This window comes from Pimephales promelas, chromosome 13 (assembly GCF_988280905.1).
Source record: "Pimephales promelas chromosome 13, fPimPro1.hap1.1, whole genome shotgun sequence".
NCBI classification, from domain to species: domain Eukaryota; kingdom Metazoa; phylum Chordata; class Actinopteri; order Cypriniformes; family Leuciscidae; genus Pimephales; species Pimephales promelas.
In genome coordinates this window covers 24,268,874-24,283,923 of record NC_142781.1, presented here as the reverse complement: position 1 = coordinate 24,283,923, position 15,050 = coordinate 24,268,874, and the positions used below count along the sequence as shown (strand labels likewise).

Genomic DNA, 15,050 nt, shown 5'->3' with positions numbered 1-15,050 from the left:
TTGTGTATTTGTTGAGTATTCTTAAGATCCCTTGTGAGATCTTCGGGAAAAACCAAGGCAGACTGTGTGACTATCATCTGTTTTAGACTATGTATGCATCTTAGCCAAGCTTTTGGTCACATTGGACCAAATCGGCTGGACATTTTAAGGTCACCAGTCCACATCCGTTCTGACATATTATTTATTTAAATTAAAATTGAAATTGAAATGATAGCATGAAAGGCCAAGAAAGCTCTTGTTCTAACATGTAACAATGTTCTGCAATCCAGGAGTGTGTCTAGGAGTTTTTGTTTTCATTTGCCGTGTGTGTACCATTGCTAAATTGAAAAGTTAAGTCCAGTAATTATTTGTAAATGATCACAATATACAAATTTAATGGCAGTCTGTTTGTAGGAAACCTACTGGGTTATGTTTTCGTGGTTGTGATTGTTGGTAGACCCAAACTGGGGTATGAAGATGTCCTGAAAAGAGATCTGATTGATTTTACCAACTGACTCAAGGACAACACAAAACCATGCTAAATGGAGGGCTGATTTATACAGAGGAAAGGGTCATGACTTGGCCAACTATGCTAGCCACTATATTTCTGTATCCTATTGTCACCTGCATTGTCGCTTATGACAGAAACATGCCAATCATACAAATGCGAAATTGCTACATGGCACACCGAAATCATCTCATGGGAATAACCATTAAGAGGTTTTCATTCATCTTCCGAATCCCTTTTATTTTTCTCAATTCTAAAAACAGCATTTTATTTTCCACAGAGAATGGAATTCCAAAATAGCCCCTTTCTCTTTTCCTTTTGTGGGCTGGGCTTTTGAAATAGACAGAAGAAAGTGCTCCCCGTTATCTTTTCCCCTCCTGATTGCTGTCCTGTCTCTGGTTATAGTGCAGCTGATAAGAGAGTCCGTCTCTCTTCCGGCCTGCTGTGCGCCTGCCTCTGTTCTGTCTGGATTAGCTGTGGAATTAGTCCCTTCCTGCTATTGTGCTGAACCAAAAGTGTGTTTTCCGCTGACATGCAGTCAGTGAAAGCAGAGGATGTTGAGAGTTTAATAGATTTGAGTATGTCTGCAAAATACTATACTTTCGTTGCGGAATCTCATTGCTCAACTGTATAATAGGATTCATAAACAAGAATGAAATAGAACTAACTATTATGGTCCTGCCCTTTCCGCTTTACATTTGTGTATGTATATGCAGCATGCGTGTGTTTGCATTGTTGGCCTGTTGTCAAATAATTTTCCATTCTCTTCTTTTTTAGGTAAGTGTGTGTGACTGTGTGATATCTGCCAGGTCTTCACAGCTAGGTGGTAAGTCTGACAGCAGCCGTTTGCAGCGTTGCACTTTTGTTCCAGCCCACTAAACCTGTTGTGTAATTTTAGATACTGTGGTTATAGACCAAAGTTATTAAATTAGCTTAATTAAATGAGCTTTTTCTTACACAAACATTAACTAATTCACACAATTGCATTAGCACCATGTTTCTGTGGGAGCTTGTGGTGTCATCTTAGCACTTAGTACAATATATGTTGGCATATCTTATTGGCTCTTATTTTTGTTTTACTTCTTGATCACATTCGTAATCACAGACACATTTTATAGGGTTTCTTGTAAATTAGTTTGAAAGTGTCAATAACAAAAGTAACAAAAAATCAATGTACTGTGAATAGAAAGGACAAATCACAATGAGATGTCTTAATATTCCTTCAGCAATGAATGGAGAGCAAATTGCTCCTCGAGAGTAGACTGGAACATTTGACTAATTTATCTGAAAACTCAAATTCTGATCACTGAACTCTTCTGTCATGCATGAACTTTAAGCACTCTACACTTTCCACAAGAATCTACACGTTCCATGTTATAATTAATGAATCAGTGCTGTTGCATTTTTCACTATTTATCAAAGGCTATTACTCAGAAGGGAGTAATTTACGATTCACCAAATGTAAGAAATGACTCATCGATGATTCATTATGAAGTTTAGGTGGGATGTCATTCATATTTTATTCTGTGCAGAAGATATTAAGGGGAAAGGAGCCTATTTGGATTCATGAGAGCAGCAGGGCTTCAGGAAATTGATTATTTGTCTTGGTGAACACTGACAAGAATGTCTTGCAAAAATGATTCTGTGTGCGTGTCTGTCATCCACTTTGTTTCTCTGCTGATGGAATTTTGAATCACACCTCACCTCATTCATTATTTCAAAGCTCAAAGTTATGCCTTCTGGGTTTTCTTTCTGGCATTTTTTTTATAACTTAGTTGTGCATGTGCAGCTATATATATTTTTCTGTCATTTGATTGTTCATTAAGCCTAAGTAGACGTAATACAATAATTTCTAGAACATTTTGAATTGAAAATGTTCAAAAGAAATGGCTGTTGGTTTAGTGAGTATACTCCTATTTATTGACCACTTTGAGTGATTCGCTAAGGGAGTGAGTTGTCAGACTGATTCAATAACTGATCTGTGAACCAACCCATTCATCAAAAGTAGTACGCAAAGATTAAGAGTAATTCGTACCCAAGTAGTTCTTTCCTAAATCATGCATGTTTGGTGGCACATGCAAACAATGAGATGTACAGGTAATAGTAGTTGTATCATATCAGCCCTCCCACTGTTAACCTCTCCACAAATCATCAATCATGTATGATCTGAGATACATGAATATGGTCAGCACTGACAAGAAAAGGATTAAATTAATTAAAAGGAAGCTATCAAAACCACTGTCACCCATTTTTTATTAATTTTTCATATCACAGTGGAGAAACCCTCCAGATGAATTGCGGAAATAATTAAGTGGGGAGGGGAGGCCAATGATGTCTTTTGTTTTGAAAGATTGAGAGATAAAACCCCAATAATATAAGAACAAGAGATAACCTTCCCATCTGACATCCACACAAACAGGTGTTTGATTGTCACATGGATCTTATTAACCTTTTGTTAGAGCTCTAAAGAGGAATTATGAGTCCTTTTATGCCTGCATGGTCATGTTTTCCTCTGATTTCTTTATTTTTCCTGAAGAAAGGGATTCAATATGTCTTCCTTGGATAATACGAAATTGTTATTAACCTTCATTCCTGCTTAGCATATTGCAATGATCATCAAGAATGAGATGCTAAAAAAAAAAAAAATTGAACTTCTATCGGATCTAAAATTATTGATGTCCACATTGTGTATCACAACTGTTCGTATCCGATTTGTCCATGCCACATGAAAAATATCTGTGTTGGTGTCTATTACGTTGTGTTGGTAGGTATACGCCGAAAACAAAAACAATCGCAATGTGGAGGGGTTTGCAATAGAGATGTTTTCTTATTTACAATGCTGGACTATGTGTTTTAATGAGACAGCAGCAGAAATAAGAGGCTGGTATGTGAGTGGTTTTATACAGCTGCTGTCATCTCCGACTGCCGGTTTCAAAACTTGTCTCCGTTATATTGTAATTTTCTGCTCGTCCGGCACTTTGCAACAACACGACCTTGTTTCTGCTCGACTTTCAGCATGTTTCCTATAACAATGTCTGCACTTTACATTTTACATGACGTGAGATAGTCATATAAACCACGCAAAAGATCATTTCTGAATGCGTCTAGAGATTTGTATGTTTTTTCTTTTCTAATGTCCGCTGAGGTCTGTTAAGCAGTCATTTGTAGTGACGTGTGGTCTAACAACGCTCTTCAGTGACAAATGTGTGTTGATTCATTTAGACACGAGATTTGTATCTCTTCTTCAAATGGCCTACCTAAAAATAGCAATCATTTAATTTTCTCAGGACATGACCACTCTTTGTGCGAGTTGAGTTTTCATGCCTAATCAGGTTAGCAAAGTGCACAGCTGAATATCATCTGTCGTCATGGTTACTTAATCATGGGCCAATCAGCCCAATCTGAATGTAGAAGCACGGAACACTAGAGTCATGAGGTTGATACTGTCAACAACTCAACCACTCATTCTGTCACCAATAAACAAAATAGAGTCTGTGGCGTAACTGTCAAAACACACTATAAAACATACTACATAAAATTTCGCAATAAAAGAGAATTCCTTCCTGAAGGACTCAAACTCAAAGGATTCAAACTGTTTGTTGTCCAATTTAAAAATGTTATTATTTTTATTTTATTAAATTTTTTTTCAACAGAAAAATATTTCAGACCTCACAGACAATTTTCCATAATAAAAAAAAAAGAAAATATGCATAATAAATTTTTTTTTTTACATATTTTTTTTTACATATATATTTGATTCATAGAAGAAAAAACACTGATTTACATCAATGACGGGAACCAGGTTGTTATAGTTGGGTTGTAAAGTTTCATGTTTTGTGATCTACCAAATATAATGCATTTATATTTTACTTTTCTTCTTCTGTCGATCTGTAATCACACAATCTAAGAGAATGTTGCAACTTGTTATTTACTTCTTGTGATATCGCCACACTGCAATCAGATTTTGCACAAAATGCTTGAAAAGTAGAGAGTAGCTAGATGTTCAGAAAATGATCTTCTTTCTTGTTGCACAGTGAAATTTTAAATCTTAAAATGTTAAGCAGGATTAGAAGAAAACCCCGTAAGATCTTCGGAACATAAATTAAGATATTTTTGATGAAATCTGAGACCTGGCTCACTCCTTCATAGGCTTCTATGCTATTTCATTCTGCCGGTTGTTAAAATAGTCCAAGTGACTACAGTGGCTCAGCCTTAAATTTATCAAGCCATGAGAATACTTTTTGTGTGCAAAAAAAAAAAAACATATACAAAAGTAACGACTTAATCCAACTATTAATTTTCTGTCATGTGGGCCTCTGACGCGAGTTCACGAGTGTGCAACAGCGCATGTGTGAGAACTGAGATGATGACGCTCATGATCATTTTATGGGAAAGTGTGAAAGGTAAACCATTAATTTTACAATATTGGTAAGGTACTTTTATGTTTTGGTTTCTGATGATTCTGACATCCAGGAAATGCATACTTTAGAACCATTTTAAACCTATCTGCGTCATCATCTCAGTTCTTGCGCATACGTTGCAGGGACTATTTTTATATCTAAATCTGGACTATTTTAAACAATGTCTTTACTAACTTTTCTGGGTTGGCAAATGCAATCTTGGGGTGGCGCAGTGGATAAGACGCATGCTTTGGTGTGAGAGACCCGGGTTGAAAATCCACTGCGAAACACCAATGTGACCCTGAGCAAGACACTTAACCCTTAGTTGCTCCAGAGGCGTGCGACCTCTGACATATATAGCAATTGTAAGTCACTCTGGATAAAATCGTCAGCTAAATGAATAAATGCAATTACCTTGCAGCCTATGAAGGAGTGAGCTTCATAGGCCGAGCCAGCTCTCAGATTTCATCAAAAATATCTTCATTTGTGATTTCCAAAAATGAGCAAAAGTCTTACGGTGTTAGAGCAACATGAGGGTGAGTAATTACTGACAGAATTTTCATTGTTGGGTGAACTAACCCTTTAACCCTATGCAGTGATCACTGACAGACTTTGACAGAGTGCCAAGCGACACCATTATGGTAAGTGTTTTTTTTTGCGTACTTTTTTGCATGCCCTGCTGAGAAGGTGAGGGAGGCTGCACTTCCTTTTTTTGTGTGTGTTATAGATAATCTAATGGGGAATTTGTGCCCTGTCCAGTGTCACACTTGCCCTATGTGACATACTCTGTTTTCCACCTATTGCAAAGGCCTCATAGAGTCTTGATGATCCCAGCTTCGAGAGAGCTTAACCCAAGGACAAAATCAATGCCCATTCAAGAGAACATTAAAGAGTGATTTAGGTTTTACAGAGGGCTTTTGTGTCTGACCGTGTTCTCCTTTAACTCTTTAAACACTTAGTAGTACGGAGGATTTTTCATGTAGCCTGTAGTAGTGCATTTCATCCACACCCATCTCACGCTGTCCTTTGGTTTTGTTCTGGTGGTGAGCATTGTACTTGGGAGTCGGGACACTCTCTTTCATTCCCTCTCTCGTATTGTTCTTTCTTCCTTTTTTTGGTTTTATTGTACTGCAGAAGGTTTTGGAAATTCCACGGAAAGCATGGCTTAGCTGTGTGTGTGTCCGCGTCTGTCTATTTGTGCTTCTAAAGATATTCCATTTTCATTATCTGCCAGCCTGTTTCCACCTGGAGGTGTGAAGCGCTGTGTGATGTGGCCATAGGTGGGTGGAACTAACTATACACTGTGTTTTGGATCAGTACTGTAGACAGGAAAAGGCTACAAAGTGATTAATTGTTCCCCTTTTGAACACAATACAGTTGTATTCTTATTCTTTAACATTCCGCCCTGGTTGCAATTTCTTGAATTCCCTTCTATACCTTTTCTTTCTTGCATAAAGACTTTTTTGGAAGCACTGTACTAATACAGTGAGCACGATTATTACTGTACTAATACAGTAAGAGCAAAGCGAGATCAGTTAGAGCAGATTTTTATGACAATGACTAGATGACTGTTTGTATGACAATGACCCCTAGAGTGCACATTGTAGTCTGTCAGGGCCAATGCTTTTTAGCACTCTGTTTGTGTATGTAAATAGCACAGTGAGTTACAATATGTTTGATAATGAAATAGTAAACCTTTCAAAAGATAAAAATATAGAAAGAAAGCAAACCAGCCATCATTTTGCCTAGTAAAACATCTTTTGTTGTCCTATTTTGGTACAATCTTGATTGCCACGATCTCTTGCCAGTGCTGAATATCAGGTTTGTGCAAATCACACCGGCTTCCTTTAAATCCACCCATAGATCCATCCAAATCCACCCACCAATCCATCCATTATTACATGAATGCACATGCACGTGAAAATGTGTATTAAATGGCAGAGATTAGGGTTCAATTAAACAGAACTCTCAGAATTTTAAATTGGATTAATTCAGATTGATGAAAATTAGTGCATGTAAACATATGAACTCTATATCCATACGTTCAAATTCTAATTGCAATTTCTACATTTGTGTTTGTTATCTCAAATTCAGGAAATAATTTCAATTAATAATCACTAATTAATTTATGAATAGCATACAACCCTGTGAATTGCAGTAGTCAATACTAGAATGCATGTGTCCATCTTCTCTTTCTCTGAAATGATTGATCCCAGTTGGATTCTTTTGCTCAGTTTCGTGGGAAGGTTGCTTGAGGTGTCTGTTGAAGGTAGAATGAACCTCTTACATAATGGATGGGTTCTACATGATTCTTGTCTTCATTTTCATCGGCACAATAGCATTAAAGATGAGTCCTCGCATCACGTGGTATATAGTACTGCTTCTCACTGCTGAAGCAGCATTTATTCAGTCACTTACTGCTGACTGAGACCTATTCCCATGGGCTACAGCCTGGTTAGCATATGCTAGACGTGTGTGTGTGTGTGTGTGTGTGTAACCTCTTCATATCACTTACCAGCTTTGTCACATTAAATAAATGGCTGAATTTGCCATAGTGCGCGTGCATGTACTATATGTATACTGTATGGTCACTTTTTGGTCTTGTGGTCAGAAAAGAAACTCCTATCCATCACATCTCAAATTATGCACTGTGTAATATTCTTGCGTGGTGGAAATGTTGCAGAATTTCAAACTCAGCAGAGTGAAAATAAAACAAGTTTCTGTACAGAATTCAGCATTTGGACTGGGAAGTACACAATGTACAAGTCCACAACTACCATCCACATACAAAATAAAATGGTTTATTCCTACTAATTCACAATATTTGAAGCCATTGTTTAGTACTCCGCAATAAGCCAACTCATTTTTAAGCAGCTCTTATAAATCCTGGCTAGTCCATTTTATTCGTACCCTATTATTTTATTTATCTGCACAATTATTAATTTCCACATCAATAGTGAACACTTTCAAAACCCCTTAAAGCTTAAATATGTCATTCTGGAGTCCACGTAATGTGTCCATTATACAGTGAAAGCCATTGTGTAAATTTTAGGAAGACCCTTCTATAAGAACATTGTTAATTGTTCAGAAACCATTGAAAATCACCCTAAACAGCCATTCATGTCTTGTCTAAGGCCGTGTGTCCACCAAAGCGTTTTTAGCCAGCTGAAAACGCTAGACGCTCTGCTGAAGACGCCGTGCTTTGGGCGCTTGAGAGCGTTTTGGCAGCGCGGTGTTTTTTCCGTTGAGACGTTTCGTGGCTATGATACAGAATATCCGCAGCAGTTTGAATGTTGTGACAGTTGGTCGGTGTGGTATTAGTCCCGCCCCTCCTCCACTGTGATGAGCGTTGCGTTTTATCCAAAGTTGAACATTTTTCAACTCCCAGCGACCAGTAAAAACTTATTTTATTTTGTTTTGTTTTTTGTTTTGTTTTGTTTTTTTGTTTATTTTTTTATTATTATTATTATTTTTATTTTTTTACCCTGGACCACAAAACCAGTCGCAGGGGTATGTTTTTGGCAATAGCCAATAATACACTGTGTGCAGGGTTTGAAATTAACTTTTCCATTCACCGGTCAATTTGGGTACTAAATTTTTAAGTTACTGGCCTTTTAGAACTTCTCCTAGCCAAAAAAATAAATAAACCAGATTGTCTACATCAAAGCTTATATATGTGTATATATATATATATATATATATATATATATATATATATAAGCATTTGGCAGGTTGGCAGGTGTTAATTTCAATCCGTGGTTGTATGGGTCAAAATTATTGATTTTACTTTTATGCCAAAATCTTGAAGATATTAATAAAAGATAATGTTCCTTAAAGATATTTTGTAAATTTCCTACTGTAAATATATAAAAGATTCCCTTTTCAATATAAAAGAATTATTTTTTGTGAGTGAATGCAGCAAAATTGTTAACATAAATTGACAACCTTAAATATGATTTTCTCAGTGTTTAGATTTTTTTTGCACACTCAGATTCCAGATTTTCAAATAGTTGTCTCTATCCAAATATTGTCCTATCCTAACAAACCATGCATCAATAGAAAGCTTATTTATTCATTTTATTCAGATGTATAAATATCAATAAATAAAAAAAATGGCCCATGCGACTGGTTTTCCAGTTGTCCAGGGTCATCACATTTTTGTTTTGTATTTTGGAATAATTGCTACTAATTTTTAAATCCCTCTTTTCTGACAAAATATCTGTACTTCCAGACCAGTGGGCTCACAACAATGACCTTATATAACCTTTTTTATCATGGAGAAACATCAAGAAAAAAGAAAAGAAATGAATGTAATTAAAATGACTGTATGTTTGAATATTTATGAATGCATGTTCTCACCCTCGACCGTGTAACAGGTTCCTTCCTCCTGTGTTAGGGTGCTGAATTATGGACTGAAATATTCCGACAGATGGTTGTGTCAGTCTGATGTGTGTCCACTCACAGAATACCACCTGGACCCAGGTTTTGTTACTGAGACTGTCCTGCTCATGCACATTAGCAAAGGTTCAGGCACAAGTCCCCGCGCCGAGCCGCGAAACACACACAGATCAACCACCCAGTTTAGCATGATGAAATCTTTACATTCAATTTGTGGAACAAACATGCTTCATGAACAAAGTCACTATTTTCTAGAGTAATTTCACATAATTTTACCCACTGTATGTTTGATTTAATATTGTTTTGCCATTCAGTGCGGGTTGAATTTTCCAGTGATCATGTGGAAATGCTTTGGTCAGCACAGGCAGTGATTGTTTCTGATCTGCGGTGAGCTCTTGGACCGTGGATCGGATAGGGACAAAAGTCATTTCATTTTCCGTTAACCGGTCTCAGCTAAATGTAAGATGTTGTTGAGATGGTACCCCTTGCCTTATAATGATAAACATCAGCACTGGAGTTGTGCTGAAACGGAGCACAGACCACATGTTGACATTCGTTCGTAAGTTTGGAAGTGATCCGAGATAAATTATAGCTTTGCTTTTTCTCGCCTTAAATTGATATACAAAGATTTTCTTCGCTGACATGTTTCTGGTCGCCGCTCTCTTCTGAAATGCCAGACATTTTACAGCTGCTGGCAGCATGGATGATGTTCTGGAATATTTCCCTGAATTACTGTATCACCCATCTTATTTTCTGTTGAATCCAATTACAGAGAAAACTAGGACCACTTTAAACACATTATCTGTGTTTGCAGCCTTTGACTGATATACTTATTTCCTTAAATCTGTGAAGCCACATTTGATTTCATTTTTTTTTTCTATAGAAACATTATGTTGTTAAATAAAATATTAAAATAAAATACAAATTAAGAAAAGTCGATAATAAAATAAATAGAAGTGATTTCAGAAAAAAAGTTCTTATTTTTGAAAGAAGTAAAACGAAGGTCTTTCATAAATCACTTTTGTAAATTGTGATGCTTAGATTTTGCTTAGGTGCTTAGATATGACTGACTTGATTTTAAATGCATAGTTACCATGGATACACTCAGTAGGAGGTTTGAAAGCTTACGAATTCCTGTAAAGATTTTTGTTACAAAGCTAATAATTAGGCCCAAAAGATTGTAACCTGCTTTGATGTTACTGAGAACAGAACCATGTCGGGTCTGAGGCCGGTGTCCACGATGTCTTGGGGGAACTTGAGTTGCTTTCCCAGGTCCACCCTTAGTTGCCAGTCATCCGCTCTTCCCAGCCGGCCTGTCTGAACTGTTGGTCGGGAAGGCGGGGGTTCTCTTGCTCTTAAGAATGAAATTTTGCGCCTTGGTGGTTGTAAACTCAGCAACCACCTTCAGCACTTGGTCATGGCGCCAGCGGTAGCGACCTTCCCCGAGTACTTTAGGACAACTGCTGGATGTGTTCCAGCGAACCTCTTCCCTGTCACAAGGTACATGCCGGAGTCCCAACCTTGCCCCAACAAAAGAGATTGGATGGGCTTGGCAGGGTGTCATAGACGGACTGAATGAGAAATTTGATGAGATACCTCCACACCTCTGCCCATGAAATCTTTGTCTCCATGGCATCTTCCCATCTGGTCCATGCACCCTGTTGCCTCATTCCCACCATGTGGCTTGCACGCTGCTCCTCTATCCTAGCCCTCACTTCTTTTTGGACTACGTCCTGCCTTTCCTTATCTTTCAGTTTGTTGTAGTACTTCCCAGTCCTGCACGGCCAATAGCCACAGGACCCACCAGTTCCTTATGACGCAGTCATGCTTCTGCCTGGTCCATCGTCTCTTGTGTCCTCCACTTTCTGCCAGTCCTAACCTCATTGCCAGCTTGAGATACTCGTAGGTCCTTGGAATCCCTGTACTGAAGCACCTCCCTTGCTCTGGTAACCATGAACAACTCAAATGAGTAAAACATTTTTTTTTTTTTTGTAAATGTGTTGACAAGTATAAATACAATATAAAAACAGACAACACATACTGTTGGCCGGGCAAGGAAACTAAGCAAACATACTGGTTTACATCATTTGAAAATGCCATGGCAGCGGGTATAAATTCGCTTTTTTAACATTTTTTTTAATTAGAGTGCCTCTATTATGCTATTTTAAAGTTTCCTAATGTTGTTTTTGAGTTTTTTCCTACTGCGTTTGATGCAGCTGGAGTTGCCTTGAAAGGGAACTTACTCCATGCTTAATCTTTCCTCAAAGTAACGTTAGTGAGAGCGACAAACAATCTGCATTAATAGACACATTTTTAGGTAATAGTGGCTCACAACTGCTTAGCAGAAGTATTTCAGCAAGACCGTGATAACACGACTTAGCCAGTTAGCCAGAGACCTACACAATATAAAAAACACCATCATACTGCTGTGATATCGTAGTAAATATTCATTTTAAGCACTGATTCTTTAACCACTCAATGCTTTTAATGTCTACGAGGTTTTACTCCATACAAGTACCTAGATTTATTTTACTGTAGTCTTTTTGTGGTTATCAAAGGAATTGCCTCACAGCTAAAGGCACTTTCCTGATTTTATGATTCACAGATCTGGCATTAGTTTTTGGATCAGAGATCTTTAGCTTAAAAAATACCTTGAGGGTTTTGATGATAGATCTTATATTACCGGTAAGAACAATAATCCTGCAGGTATTTAAGCTTCTGTGTATATTACACCTGTGCTAATTAGTTATTTTATATATTGAAAATCATAACCACTTTTTAAAAGGTTCAGTGTGGTCTTGGCCCACCATGGAGTTGGAGGCATGTAATGTAACTGTATTTTTCCTTAATATTCCTTATGTGCTACACTTTTATTTTATTTTTATTTTAGCCTTTTTATTTTATTTCTGTAAAAAAAAAACATTATTTTATGCTGTTATGATAATAAATATATTGCAATCACGATCAGTGGTGGAGGAAGTACTGAATCTCAGTACTTAAGTAAAAGTACAAATACCCAGATAAATATTTACTTTAGTAAAAGTAGAAGTAACACAATGACAACCATACTTAAGTAAAAAGTAAAAAGTACTTTATTTTAAATGTACTTTAAGTATTAAAAGTAAAAGTACTTGCATAACAATTTATTATCTTAATGTCTATTTTCTAATGATTAATAAAACATTTAATTCTAACTCATTCAACCTAATAGCCTACTCCTATAATGATGTTCAATAATGATGGAAAAAAATGTCACCATTTCTGAAACAAGCTTGCAATTAGGCAATATCATGCTTATCCTTAGTAGCCTACTATATGTTAATAACTATGTTTGGCAGTAAACGCGATTCATTTATGGTGTAATTCTGAACCTCTTGGCTTGCCATAATCCTAACCAAACCAAACATATATTACACACGGTGCGTTTCCTATGCACGTAAAAACTAATTTTCGCGTAGTTGCATGATAAACACACTGCGTGTGAGACGCATTTAGTGTGACCGGGTTGATATACTGTATCTATGGCAACCAAACGTCACTGGTGAGACAAACGTGCAACGAACGGACGGTCAGATTACGTTTTGGCAGGGGAAAAACTGATCAGAAAATGTAACGAAAATGTAACAGAAGCTGTAGAAATGTAGTGGAGTAGAAAGTAGAATAATTGCTGCAAAATGTAACGAAGTAAAAGTAAAAAGTATGCACTATTTATTGTACTTAAGTAAAGTAAAGATACGTGAAAAATGTACTTAAGTAAAGTAACGAAGTATTTGTACTTCGTTACATTCCACCACTGATCACGATACAATATGTAGCTTTATAGAAGTGAGATCTGGACCAGCGGAAATGGTCACACTCTGAGCATCTATGGCTAACAGTGTCTTATGAAAGGTTGTGTCAAATATAGACAGATTTGGTCTTCAAATGAAACCTATGCCAGTGATGTCAAACGTGCTGTGCTTCATGCACACATTAATGGGGCTCAATCGAGTCTGACAAATGTCATAAGCATGACGCATTGATCTGTGTGCTTGTGTGTGTTTGCATGTGTAATTGTGTCTTCATAGCGAATTTGTTATACTGGAAACATCTTGGTGAGCAATAATTGTCTGCTCTATTGTAATTGAGGAGTATTGACTGGTATGAAATGGATTGTTCTCTCGGATTACAGTTTGATGACAGCAAAATTAAGTGACCTCTATTGGTACCAGCACTGATAATATCTACCAATTTACAGCCTATTATCCACAAACTAATGCTCCTTTCCCCATCAAGCTCATTTTTTTTCAGTTGGTGTATATGCAAATATACATGCATTTTCCCTCATCTTCTTGATTTTGAGCAAAGTTTGTGGTTGCATTTGTGTTTGGGTGGATTTTGAAAATTAAAAGTCAATGCATTTTCCCAGCAGTGAATTTTACCATTTTCACAGACTTGTGTCTGTGTGTTTTCACAGACAGGCAAACTCAAACCAAAAACATGTATCTAAATGTACCGAAGGATTGAATGCAACAATGCATTTGCCAACAGCAATAAGACAAGATTGTTGGTTTGGTTAACCTATTAAGTGAGGAATGTGTTTTGTTGTCACGCCAACTTTGAATAGACCTTTGGAATCAACACACAATCATTATACAGTCATCATTTCCCTCCTTTGATGTTGGAATGAGTTATCACCAAACCTGTGTGACTCAAACATTCTGCTACTAATTGCATGCTTTTCCCATCATCTAAATCAAAATTATTTAATAGTATTTTTTGTTATAATGTGTTATGGTTCATGGAATTTTTAATCAGATGTGTGCCAGTTTACAGTGCTCATGTCTACAAAATGTTTTACCAACAAAGTTTTATTAGAGTTCAAGGAGAATCTAGCCTGACGTTGTCATACTCAGATTAGTCAGAATGTGAGTCTGATCCTGCTCCATTGGGCTGTGATTTTGGGGCGTGTTTCAACCAAATCAGGACAGAAAATGCCTCTGCACTCAATTGGATCGACAAATGCCTTGATCACGGTTCTCTGTTTCTCTTTTAAAATGAATACACTGTCTACATCTTCTATAACAAACGCGATGGCTGAATCTACACATCTAAATCATCCAGCGGCAGCCATACTTTGTTGTAAACAAATTCAACCCAAACACACTTTGGTGATTTGGATGATTACATTAAGGTTGATCATCTGTCCATCATCGTATAAAACCCACCCTGACAATTTGATTGGTCCAAACAGCTTTGGTTCGGGCATACTTGCTTCACAACGGATCAATTCCGAACTTCTCATCCTCAAATGTTGTGGGCTAACATCCAGGCTAAGGAGTATCAGTTCTCAGAGAATCAGGGATTTTTGCAAGTGAACTTTCTTGTCTATTGACTGACCGAATCAGTTAATCTGATTTTAAGATTGCATTTTTGTTTGTTCATTTCATCTTTGTTCTATGTTGTGTGCATCTATGCTTGCATGATCATTGGAGCAGAGGAAATTAGAAAGAGACATATTTTACAAGCATATTAGTGTTGTGTGCATTAAAAGTGAAGTAAATTATAGCCAAATGAATTTGAACGAGTCAATCATTCTGAATGTAATCACCATACTGTATGTATCCACTGATGCTGAGTGAGCGGATGTAGAGTGTTCTTTTTTCATTCTCAGTGGGAGATGAGAGGCGGCTCACTCATGGATTGCTGGATTGACAGCAGGTCAAGTGGTAACAGTTTCAAAAAGTTGAAAAACATGAAATTTCATGCAAAAAACAGCCAAAGTA

The 15,050-nt window shown here is 37.0% G+C and overlaps 1 protein-coding gene across 4 annotated transcripts in view; it reads left to right on the top strand.

The window, feature by feature from the left end:
- Positions 1-15,050, top strand: part of sash1a (SAM and SH3 domain containing 1a) — a 206,053-nt gene that overhangs the window by 58,108 nt on the left and 132,895 nt on the right. The gene's annotated exons all lie outside the window — the stretch shown is intronic.